At 37.4% G+C, this 13,939-nt stretch overlaps 1 protein-coding gene across 1 annotated transcript in view; it reads left to right on the forward strand.

The window, feature by feature from the left end:
* Window positions 1–6,810: 6,810 nt before the first annotated feature.
* The window catches only part of LOC121373583 (glycoprotein-N-acetylgalactosamine 3-beta-galactosyltransferase 1-like), an 18,343-nt gene continuing 11,214 nt past the window's right edge, over window positions 6,811–13,939 (forward strand). The window contains exon 1 of the mRNA XM_041500269.1: window positions 6,811–6,986. The gene's annotated coding sequence lies outside the window, so the exon portion shown is untranslated. The remainder of the gene's footprint in view (window positions 6,987–13,939) is intronic.

Below are 13,939 nucleotides of genomic sequence, written 5' to 3' on the forward strand. Positions count from 1 at the left end.
CCAGGTATTAAAATGGTGCTAAGTAGCCAGCATGGTACTATTCATCAGGTGCTATTATGTTATAGTTAATATGTCAGTGGTTGACTGATTCCTGTAAGTTTTAAAAGTTTTTTATTACATTGCATAGTAGATGTTTTTCGTTTTCTATAGGAAACTGGGGTAGTATCCCGATATATTAATTGTTAAATACATTTTAAAATGTAGCATCCACTACAAGTCGTAGTGCAATAATTCCTGTCAGCGTGACTGACATATATATAAATATAAGTGATGCAACTTTGTTAATTATATTTACATTATTGTATGCGTCAAAAAGTTGTGCCAATGTGCCATTTAGTTAAATGTTTTATGCATTTCATTTACCTCAGTTGTGTAGCCATCTGTTTGCCTAACATGACGTGACGTCTGTGATTGTATTTAGTTAGTTAATATACTACTTCAATCTGTTATTGTGTTGATATATTTTAATAGTTTACATCTATATAACTAACACAACTACCATAAAGGTGATAATTTATTTAAGGATGAGGCGAAGAACACTGCACAATACTTCTAAAATTAAAACTTGGTACTGCTCAACCATGGTGTCGACACCTACAATGTTATCTTTAGCTCATCAGATCACTTAAAATGAGAATGCACAGTAATAACACATAATAGGAAACTTAATTATTGGGCATCATCAAAATGTGTTCCAGTCTTGCATCACATTTATACATTTAAACTCCATGACATGATGTCACCTACACGATGTGTAATTTGTCAACTACATGATACTGTGTCACCTACATGACGGGGTCATTAATTAACATAGCTTAATCAAGGTAATTAATGCAAATTTAGGTCTGCTGGATATATTTGCATTATGCCCATATATCATGTTCTTGAATAAATACTATACACAAGAATTCAAAACAATTTATTAAATAAATACAAAATATCCAAAATGAGCCTGAAATTATAGAAATAGTCAAATACGATCAGATGGATTGGGAAATCATTAAACTTAAACACGAAGAAACGACACTGGCCTCAATAATCAAAGCTAATAATTTACAAGGGAGATAATTGAATCATGAATTTGTTCACAAACATATAAATATGATTTCTATATTTTCACTCTAACTAAAATACAGTGAAAATATAACTTTTTACCGAATATCACTTTTATGGATCTATGTATTGCACTGCTATGTATACAATAAATGTTTATATTAGTATTATACCACACACGTTTTTAGGCCTGGCGCGAGATGCAAGGAAATATCTAGTTTAGCATTTTTGATAAATACATTCAACTGTCAGATTACCAAAGTATCTTCAAGAAACGTTAATTATTGTTTTAATTTTTCCACCCGAGAATGTTTTGTGGAACCAAAAACATTTGTGTTGTAATATTAATGAAACATATATCTAGTTTAATATATTCCATTTCTTGGTAAACCAATGGATGTCGATATCAATTGTTTGGGTCCACAATATGGCGCATTGGCCGAAATATGGCCAATAATTGTGTTATTACATAATGACACCCATAAGACTCGTACATTCCTGACCGGCTTCGGTGGCGTCGTGCTTAGGCAATCGGTCTACAGGCTGTTAGGTACTGGGTTCGGATCCCAGTCGAGGCATGGAAGTTTTAATCCAGATACCGACTCCAAACCCTTAGTGACTGCTCTGCAAGGCTCAGTGGGTAGGTGTAAACCACTTGCACCGACCAGTGATCCATAACTGGTTCAACAAAGGCCATGGTTTGTGCTATCTCGCCTGTGGGAAGCGCAAATAAAAGATCCTTTGCTGCATGTCGTAAAAGAGTAGCCTATGTGGCGACAGCGGGTTTCCTCTAAAAAACAGTGTCAGAATGACCATGTGTTTGACGTCCAATAGCCGATGACAAGATAAAAAAAATCAATGTGCTCTAGTGGCGTCGTTAAATAAAACAAACAAACAAACGTACATTCCTACCCTGAATTGAAACACGTGACTGCTCACAATTGAGAATAGCAGGAACCATTTACAACATGTTATTCACTGCTTCGCGTTACTGTTACTTTAAAGTGACTGACGCCAGTTGCGGAGATACATACCTCAAGTGACTACGAACACCGGGACGAACATAACAATACACTGATCACCAGTCTCGAACGTAAGGCTGATAGGTACTGGGTTCGCCTCTCGGAACCGGAATCCTCCCAGAGCTAGTTTAATGACTCAGTATAGGGCCTCTACGCCGACTTTTTCTCTCAGTAACCAATAACAACTAACTACTAATCCACTATCATGGCTAGACACTGTAGAGAACAGAGGTGAGTGCCCAGGGCAGCGTACTTAAACCTTAATTGGAAATAAGGCTGAAAATGAGCATTAATGATTAAATTTTAAATTATCGTTTAAGCAATGTCGTGAAAGCAATGTTCTATGAATTTATAAAAATCATACAAATAATTGCAATATCTAGGACTATATACTTTTAAAGAGAACATCTTGGATTTTGTAAGAGTCTCCGTTCAACGAGGGCGGGACGTAGCCCAGTGGTACAGCGTTCGCTCGATGCACGGTCGGTGTGGGATCGATCTCCGTCGGTGGGCCCATTGGGCTATTTCTCGTTCCAGCCAGTGCACAACGACTGGTATATCAAAGGCTGTGATATGTACTACCCTGTCCGTGGGTTGGTGCATATAAAAGGATCCCATGCTGCCAATCGAAAAGAGTAGCCCATGAAGTGGCGACAGCGGGTTTCCACTCTCAATATCTGTGTGGTCCTTAACCATATGTCTGACGCCATATAACCGTAAATAAAATGTGTTGAGTGCGTCGATAAATAACATTTTTATTTCCTTCGTTCCTTTCAACAAGACATATTATTTTTGTGCTTGAATCCAATTATGCTTCAAGCACGCTATCTTGTGCGCACACCTCAGCATATATATATATATATATATATATATATATATATATATATATATATATATATATATATATATATATATATGCAGAATAACAGAATGCAAAGGAAGAAGAGAAGAAAGAAAGAAAATTAAACAAAAATTGCTTACCAAGGTGATGAGACCAAACCACTGTTTGGCTAAAAATGCAATATCGGTGTCTTTATAAATGGTTGGAAATCCGACTACGCCACCTGATAAGACCGCACGTGGTTTTCGCAATTAACCTACAACTTGTCTGGACAGTCCGTCCAATTAAATACGCTTTGGTTAATTCTCCCATCACTCCAACAACATATAAACCAACAAGTAACGACTGATAGGTACACGATAATAGAAAACACCTGTTAATTAATATTGATTTCTAATTATTTAATTTACGTTTTTCGGTATTCTGGTTTTCGCACGGTTCACTATAGCCGTGACCTAATAGGTGTTTAAATTAACTTTTCCGAACTTTTCGTGATCACTGAAGCAAACTATTCGATCCGGGACATCGGTGATAAATTGTTTACACTGAATAGCTAAAGGATGTTGACAAACTTAAACTGTTTAGCAGAAGATTCTGTTGCTAGACGTAATATTCGAGTTGGGGCGAGACGTAGCCCAGTGGTAAAGCGTTCGCTTGATGCGCGGTCGGTCTAGGATCGATCCACGTCGGTGAACCCATTGTGTTATTTCTCGTTCCAGCCAGTGCTCCACAACTGATGTAACAAAGGCCGTGGTATGTACTACCCTGTCTGTGGGATGATGCATATAAAAGATCCCTTGCTGCTAATCGAAAAGAGTAGCCCATTAAGTGGTGGCAGCGGGTTTCCTCTCAAAATCTGTGTGGTCCTTAATCATATGTCTGACGCCACATAACCGTAAATAAATGTGTTGAGTGCGTCGTTAAATAAAACATTTCTTTCTTTTAATATTCAAGTTAATATTCTGTAACAGATAGACAATCCAAGAGACAGGCTAAGATACTCACGGAGGTATGGATAAACCGACAGAAGCAAAATACACAACATACCAGTACGGTTTTCTTTTTCCTACCTTGAAGCCCAGTAGGTACAGAGTTCGCATCTCATTACCAGTATTCTTCCCAGTATGTTTTAAAGGGACATTTCTGAGTTTGCTGAAATTTGTAAGATGTTATCGACTAGCAGAGACTTTTTAACGATTGTAATTACATATCAAATATATGTTCTGCATAAAACATTAGTGGCTGTATGTTAAACGTGTTTCTGATCGTTCTAATATTTGTACTAGGTTAAATTTGATTTTATTTCCTAAAATATTAAGACGACCAGAAACACATTGAATATACAGACACTGATATTCTAAACAAGAAAATATATTTAATATGTAAGTAAATATTTCATTAGTCGGAAACATCTTATAATACAGCAACCTCGGGAATGTCCCGTTAACGGCTTATTGAATAGGTGTAACACCACCATACAAACCTTTCTCCCACTAACCGATATATTTGGTAATTTTGTAACGTATGGTCTTAGAGAGGAAACCTGCTACATTAGCAGCAAAGGATCTTTAATATGTACCAAGAAAGAAAGAAATGTTTTATTTAACGACGCACTCAACACATTTTATTTACGGTTATATGGCGTCAGACATATGGTTAAAGACCACACAGATTTTGAGAGGAAACCCGCTGTCGCCACTACATGGGCTACTCTTTCCGATTAGCAGCAAGGTATCTTTTATTTGCGCTTCCCACAGGCAGGATAGCACAAACCATGGCCTTTGTTGAACCAGTTATGGATCACTGGTCGGTGCAAGTGGTTTACAGCTACCCATTGAGCCTTGCGGAGCACTCACTCAGGGTTTGGAGTCGGTATCTGGATTAAAAATCCCATGCCTCGACTGGGATCCGAACCCAGTACCTACCAGTCTGTAGACCGATGGCCTAACCACGACGCCACCGAGGCCGGTTAAATATGTAGCATCCCACAGATAGGATAACACATACTACGGTCTTTGTTTTACACTATTTTATGCTAGATTATTACACTAGGACATGGTCACCAAAGCCGAAAACGTTAGGCAAGGCAGGTCTGCAACACTGTACCGATATGCAAAACTGTACCGCAATTTGTATGAGTTCATGTAAGATTGCCAAGTACTGGTATACCTCTATACCGGTTTATCGTTGGCGTGCGCACACACACATGCACGCACGTGTGTGTGTGTGTGTGTGTAAAAGTACACGTACACGTACACGCATAAATGCGAGACGTACACGGCAACAGCTGAAAGATAACAGCCTTGAGAAGTGAGATGCCATGCCACGCGTCACGACCGTCTGTTCACGGACCGTGACCGATACACATTACCGTTGTTGTGTACGACTCGTATCTTCACCATCGTGTGTAGTTTACGGCCCAGGGCAGAATCATTGAACCTGGGAATGACAAGAAAAGAAATGCCACGTCAGGCCATTTTTAAATCGATCAGTATGAACACGTTATTTTGTACATTTGAAGTTAGTGGAATTACATTAATATTCATTTCAACATTTCACGAGTTTTAATTCTATATTTACCTACCCGGCGTGCTGAATTCTCTCTCTCTCTCTCTCTCTCTCTCTCTCTCTCTCTCTCTCTCTCTCTCTCTCTCTCTCTCTCTCTCTCTCTCTCTCTCTCTCTCTCTCTCTCTCTATATATATATATATATATATATATATATTTGAAAACAATAATAAAATACGCAAAATGAAGTTGTATTAACCCCAATATTATTTTATAACTTCGACATGATTATTAGTGTGTTATATATATACATCGTGATAAAGTCTACGTAAAACTAATCTTCAGCACCGTGGTGTCGTGGTAAAGCCATCGGACATAAGGCTGGTAGGTACAGAGTTCGCAGCCCGGTACCGGCTGCCATCCAGAACGAATTTTAACGAATCATTGGTTTAGTCTGGTTGTTGAAGGGTTTGATCCGGAAAAACATGGTATAGAAATTATTTTGATTTCATTCGAAGAGTATTTTCTGGCAGAACAAAATATCCCAAATCCGCTAAAATCCGCTTTGGGGAATTTATTTTTACAAGCGATTGATTTTTTTGCCATATATATATATAGTACTATCCCAGTGCAATTGTGTATACTAGTATATGGACGTTGCTCAGTCTTAGGCGACTACCACCTTGAAAATTAATACAAAGGCTATATAAGCGGAACTCCGTACACTAGTTTAAATCATCATAGTAATTACTGTTCGTGTAGAAATGTAGTTTCCTTTTTTATGCTTCCCTACCTACTTATTTTCATGAGCGTATACATGGTTTATTAAAGGGGTGACCGGGTCCCCAGAACATGTGTTAATTGGAATAATGGTACTGAATATGAGAGAGAGATAATGTTGTTTAAGTTCAATTCGTCGTCAATGGGGTGGACAGGCATGACCTGGCCGCAGAGGCGGATCGAGGAAATATTAGAATAATGACACATGGACCAACGCTCAAAAACGCAAACCAGATACATTATTTTTTTTAAACTCGAAGAAAGTGAGACATGAATATATTTAGGGGGAACGGATTGCCTGCTTCCCCCCTCCCCAAATAACATATCTCTAGACCGGACCTAACTAAATCCACCCTTAGTTTATGCGGATTTGAATCTTAAGTCTTAAAAACCGGGCGTTTAGTATTATAATTCGTTAATATATGGATCAATGTATATAAACAATAATATTTTACTTTTCCAGGCGCGGATTGAGGGCTGTTTCCTGTCCCTGGGCCCTATTTTCAAAGCCATCTTAGCCTACGAAATCGTGAAATCATCGTAAGCTATGACGTCACTATGGCGTGCGCTGTAGTGACGTCACAACCTACGACGGTTTTACGATTTCGTAGCGCTAAGATGGCTTCGAAAATAGGGCCCCTGACCTCCAAAGTGTTACAAAGATCAAATGATGAACATATAGTGAATTAATTTGGTTTTAGTGGGTGCATATACATGCATGATAGATTTGTCAGCTAGGTGTTTCCAAGGGAGAATGTTAACAGGTGCCGGATTTGGGCAGAGGGTAAGAAATTAATTTTATATAAGATGAGAAGACTTCTTTAACGCTACCAAGCATAACTACATTACATCAGTGTTACCCCACACCTATTAAGAAATTCAAATCCGTGCTTGGTTGGTGTACTTTGGAATATTACAGGTGTTCTTGTTTAAGTTGTGCCCCCCAATCTATACATTTGAAGTCTTATTATTTTTCAACTGAACTTACAGCCAACATTGTACGTTGGATGTGTCCATACATTCCAATACGTTGGGTGTGTCCATACATACCAATACGTTGGATGTGTCCATACATACCAATACGTTGGATGTGTCCATACATACCAATACGTTGGATGTGTCCATACATACCAATACGTTGGATGTGTCCATACATACCAATACTTGACACAATATATATCCTTTGACACATTCACATTCAAATCCCTCGTGCTGTCTACAATCTGCAGAAACTATATCGACTCAAATTTTTTTTTTTTTAAATAAACAATATATCAAAATATCCTTTAACCACTTTAGTCACGAGAGCCAATTTGCTAATTTAGGACTATACTTATTTTAATAGATGTTAAGTTCTAACATCCCATGGGTATCATCGTAGCTGAACAGATTCTTGAAATAATTTTTTTTCTTCTATCTTTCCTTTCTTTCTGAACACGGCGGCAAATGTATGTGCATAATATTATGTTTTAGCGTGTTCGTACTGTGTCGCCAATGCAATGAACTTAAAACTTGCCATGTTCTAGCTCAATCAATAGTACTGTGTAGCCTATATTATGTTTAGAAATACTATGTAGCAACATCCGTGTTTTATTCATCAAATGTGCTGTGTTCCTACTATGAACAGATTGTAATCTTATAACAGGCCTACTAAGTTTTAAAATTATACAAATTATGTTATTTCGTCGGTTTATCTGTGCATGTCAATCTGTTTATAGATAATATTCGTTTTTAAGGGACTGGGTTTTGTAGTCGTTAGAATAGTTAATGGAAAGAAATGTTTTATTTAACGACGCACTCAACACATTTTATTTACGGTTATATGGCGTCAGACAAAGGTTAAGGACCACACAGATTTTGAGAGGAAATCCGCTGTCGCCACTACATGGGCTACTCTTTCCGATTAGCAGCAAGGGATCTTTTATTTGCGCTTCCCACAGGCAGGATAGCACAAACCATGGCCTTTGTTGAACCAGTTATGGATCACTGGTCGGTGCAAGTGGTTTACACCTACCCATTGAGCCTTGCGGAGCACTCACTCAGGGTTTGGAGTCGGTATCTGGATTTAAAATCTCATGCCTCGACTGGGATCCGAACCCAGTACATACCAGCCTGTAGACCGATGGCCTAACCACGACACCACCGAGGCCGGTGAATAGTTAATGGATTCAGATACATGCATTACACCTTGGTAATACAAAGCCAAACTAATTAGGACTTCTCGACCAGAAATCAGATGTGGACGCTTGGACCCCTACCTAAATCCACAGAATAGAACAGAACAAAAGAACAGAACAGAACCTTATTACACCCAGTCCGTTTGGCAACGGCATATGGGGAAACATGAATAATTACATAATATAACATGTGACAAGACAGGACAGTGTTTACAGGAGAACATTAAATAGTAACTAATATAGTATATGAATAGTTAAATTATATAAATACATGTATACAGAAATACAATATATGAACAGAACAAAAATACATATATACGATAGGTCAATAATATTAGGTATAGTAGAATAATTGAAGTTCATTATATAATTTGTTATACATGTACTAGTATATTTTGATTGCATGAGAATAGTTCGTAATATATAGTGTTACTTGTATATATGTTCTTATCTAAAGTAGCTGCTGTTGGGGTGTTAGGTGTGTCAATACAAGGTGAGTTAAAACTTGCTTGGTTAGCACTACGTAACTTCACATTGGCTATGACTGAACAAGATGTACTACTAATACCGGGTGGGTTCATACTAACATTGATAATATTAAGTGAGTTTGCTTTATCAGTACTACAATATGGTAAATTCATATTGGTTGTTTTAACATAAGATGAATTTTGAGGTGTAGGCATGTTATTAGTATGTAATGTATTTCTATCCACATCATTTATGTAAACATGTGCAAAATCATCTGTCACATTGTTATATACATCAGATATGTCAATATGTGTCTGACCTTTACTCTCATTTTTATATACATCAATCACTGCATCAACATGTGAGTTAGTTCCATTTTCTGATGCGTCATTTTAAATATATAATATTATACTATCATACTTATTACTTGCATTGTATGATACATTATTAGCACATGTTTCATCTATTGTTGTTTGGTCATACATATCTTGGACATTCACAGTTTTATCATGTGCTGTGTAGTACATTACTTCAGCAATGGTTACAGAAGTCTCATTGCTTGGCATGTCAATATATTCATCAATAATCACATTCTTATCTTATTTGCATTGCTGGTTATAGGTACATCAAAAGTGTCAACATGTAGACTAGTATCATATTTATTGTTGGGTGTGTATATATCATTATTATGTAGCAGTGTAGGTTCCATACTGTAAGGTGTATTATTAGTAATTATTCACAGTTTTCATCTTTACTATTATAAATAGTTTTTCATAAATGATAGATATCACTTTAGGCTGATTTGAGCGATTGGTCATTGTCTTTCATGCCCTGTTTTAGATATTTATTTTCAGTGTTCAGTTTGTCAAAGGAATCACTGATAAATTGACAACTATGTTCCATGTTATCAATTCTTTGATTAGCAGTGTCAAAACCTGAACGCAAACCCAATAATGAACTTTCACTTGTACCAATAGTTTATTTTCCATCGATTCCAGATATTCGGTATGTTTGTGTATTTCGGTTGTCGTAACAGTCTATCTCATCATACAAGCTTTAAATCCAAGGCGGCGGGAACGTGACTACTTGTGGGAAGCCCGACGGCTTGTACATTGGCGACCGAGTAGTTTGTGTCTGTGGTGTGTTAGGTAGCAATCGTGTTTGGGCGACATGCATGGCGTTAAGATTCGCGTGGTCTGGTTCATTTATCATTACCACGTGCGCATTACTCAGCACCTGTGAAAGTGGAGGAATTGTGTCTTCAGAGGGATCGCTTCCTGCGTCCGCCATTTTGTCTTTGTTTTGTCACTCCGACTTCAACATGCACACTAATGCTGACTGTGGACATGTCAAAACCGTTCACGATATATTAATATAGTCCATCTAACATATACCTATACTAATAGCACCGACTGCTGTACATCGATAACACCAAGTACATGTACACGCAAAACGCAAACAAAACAAAAACCCTCACGAGCATTTGTTTGAACAACACCTGTCGTTATCTAGTCACGTATGTCGATACATTTGTTTGAACAACACCCGTCGTTATCTAGTCACGTATGTCGATACATTTGTTTGAACAACACCCGTCGTTATCTAGTCACGTATGTCGATACATTTGTTTGAACAACACCCGTCGTTATCTAGTCACGTATGTCAATACATTTGTTTGAACAACACCCGTCGTTATCTAGTCACGTATGTCAATACATTTGTTTGAACAACACCCGTCGTTATCTAGTCACGTATGTCGATACATTTAGTTGCCATTTCGAACGTTGTTTCAGTTTGTCAAATGGGAGAGAAAACATGAAGGTTCACATTTAATTAAAATAATCAGAAATACATTAAATATACAGATATTATTGTTTTAATTATTAAAACAAGGCTATATTTGTGGAAAATATGTCAAACTGAGAACACTATGTTTAAAACGCTGTCTTTAAACGGTATAATACATGAACATTTATGATTAATTTGCAGCTTTATAAACTATATTTATTACGGTTTCGGTGTACCGTGGCATTTTATGAAACGCCGATGTTCTTTGACGTACTTAGATACCATAGTATTTACAATCGACGCGCACTGGTTAAATGACGTCACTTGGGCTATTTTTGTTTATATTTCCTAAAATATCTTAAATATAAACACTTCTAACAAAAATTCCCCAAAGCGGATTTTAGCGGATTTTGGCGGATTTTGGCAATGATGTTCCACAAAACACAGCGCTTATAATGATACCAAAGTCATTTCAATACCATTTTGTCCGGGTTCCACCACTTTTTCGCCTCCAACGACCAGACTAGTTAGGTGTAAGACCACTACACCATCTTCTCTCTCACTAACAACTAACCCACTGTCTTAGACAGACAACCCAGATAGCTGAGGTAAGTGCCCAGGACAGAGTGCTTGAAGCTTAATTGGATATAAGCACGAAAATAAGTTGAAGAAAGAAAGTCTTCCACAAATAACGCGCAATCCATAAAACTTAATGTACCTGTACATGTCTATAAGCGAGAATTCGTTTAGTATTATTTATATATACCCTATACTCGTTGAGTAATTGTTTAGTATTATTTATATATACCCTATACTCGTTGAGTAATTGTTTAGTATTATTTATATATACCCTATACTCGTTGAGTAATTGTTTTCATCATTTCATGTGTACCAGTATTACCTCCTGTTTAGGGATTCCTAAATAATACTAAACGAATTCTCGCGTGAGACCGTTTATATTACGAGTGTGTTTTTAATTGAACACCACGAGCGAAAACGAATGGCGTACGATTGAGAACACACTTGCTGTAATGTAAACTGTCTCACAAGGGAACGAGTGGCGTACGATTGAGAACACACTTGCTGTAATGTAAACTGTCTCACAAGGGAACGAGTGGCGTACGATTGAGAACACACTTGCTGTAATGTAAACTGTCTCACAAGGGAACGAGTGGCGTACGATTGAGAACACACTTGCTGTAATGTAAACTGTCTCACAAGGGAACGAGTGGCGTACGATTGAGAACACACTTGCTGTAATGTAAACTGTCTCACAAGGGAACGAGTGGCGTACGATTGAGAACACACTTGCTGTAATGTAAACTGTCTCACAAGGGAACGAGTGGTGTACGATTGAGAACACACTTGCTGTAATGTAAACTGTCTCACAAGGGAACGAGTGGCGTACGATTGAGCACACACTTGCTGTAATGTAAACTGTCTCACGAGCGAAAACGAGTGGCGTACGATTGAGAACACACTTGCTGTAATGTAAACTGTCTCACAAGGGAACGAGTGGTGTACGATTGAGAACACACTTGCTGTAATGTAAACTGTCTCACAAAGGAACGAGTATAGTATTTTAATTATTACACCACACATCAAAGAACAAACATTGCACAGAATTACTTCCAAAATAACTAAACATAAAAATAAATAGTCGTAAGACCGGAGAAGATAGCATCCAATAACCCATGATTAAAAATAATCCATGGAAACGTCATGAATCTGTAATCTTTGAAAAAGTAATACACATTAAAGGGACATTCCTGAGTTTACTGCAATTTTTTAGATATTATCGACTAACAGAGACTTTTCAACGAGTGTATATTTTTCTGCATAAAATATTATTAGTTGTATATTAAACGTGTTTCTGATCGTTCTATTATTTGTACTAGGTTAAATTTATTTGATTTCCTAAAATATGTTTTTTCGTACGTACGAAATTATTGGAAGACAAAATTCAGTTTGGGCTTCTTACAAATATTAAGACGACCAGAAACACATTGAATATACAGACACTGATATTCTAAGCAAGAAACTATATTTAATATGTCAGCTTAATCGTAGAAGTATTGTATTAGTCGGAAACATCTTACAATGCAGCAAACGTCCCTTTAAATACAAAAACAAATATACTATTATGGAACTGATTGCTGTTTAAACATACTTATAATTATTAAATAATTTCAGGTTGCGCTTCAAAAACTATTTTAGATAAAGTCCTCTCTCTCTCCCCCCCCCCCCCCCCCCCCCCCCCCCCCCCTTCCCATTAGAGTACTTATTCAAAAGTGTCCCTATTTTGTGTTCTGTCCCGGGCCAGATCACTGGCTATTAAAGAGACCGGACCCAGGATGGACATGTCTGAAGCCTTAGTGGTATAGGGGCACCTAAGTTAAACATACGGACTGTGTTTAGTTGAGGGCACTCTTGTATACCATCCCTTATTGTTTAGCCAGTGCACCACGACTGGTACATCAAAGGCCGTGGTATGTACTACCCTGTCTGTGGGATGGTGCATATAAAAGATTCCTTGCTGCTAATCGAAAAGAGTAGCCCATGAAGTGGCGACAGCGGGTTTCCTCTCTCAATATCTGTGTGGTCCTTAACCATGTCTGACGCCATATAACCGTAAAAAAATGTGTTGAGTGCGTCGTTAAATAAAACATTTCTTTCTTTCTTTCCCTTATTGTTTATCTGTGCTTTGACTCCTCCCTATCAGACATTCCTAAAGAACTTTAACAAAAAAGAAAAGAACAAAAAGAACAAAATGATCGAATGGACGAATGAACGAACGAACGGAAGAATGAACAGATGTATGAAAACATAAATGAAAAATAGATCGGTGTTTTGGTATACTATAAATATTTAAGAATATCCTTAAAAATATATAAAAAATAATAATAAACAACAGCAAATTAAAAAACCAAAAAACAACCCCAACCCCCCCCCAAAAAAAAACCACACACACAAAAAAAACCCCAAAACAAAACAAAACAAAAAACCAAAAACTCCCCCACAAAACCCCCCAGAACAACACCATCAACAAACGAACAAAGAGAAAACCGAAATAGAAGACTATTCAATCTGATTTATGAAATGTAAAGTTTAAATTTTAAACCTCGCACCATTATTTTTGTCTTATTTATTTTGTGAACACGTTGCTATGACGATATCTTCTCACTATCTAACTGTGTAAGTGATCTAACAGGTGATAACTATTATGTCGGATGACACGAGCAGCGCGTTTTGCTTCAAGCGATAGCCCAAAGGCATACAAAATGGCTAACGAATTTTCGTGTTC

The sequence above is a fragment of the Gigantopelta aegis genome, chromosome 5, assembly GCF_016097555.1.
Source record: "Gigantopelta aegis isolate Gae_Host chromosome 5, Gae_host_genome, whole genome shotgun sequence".
NCBI classification, from domain to species: domain Eukaryota; kingdom Metazoa; phylum Mollusca; class Gastropoda; order Neomphalida; family Peltospiridae; genus Gigantopelta; species Gigantopelta aegis.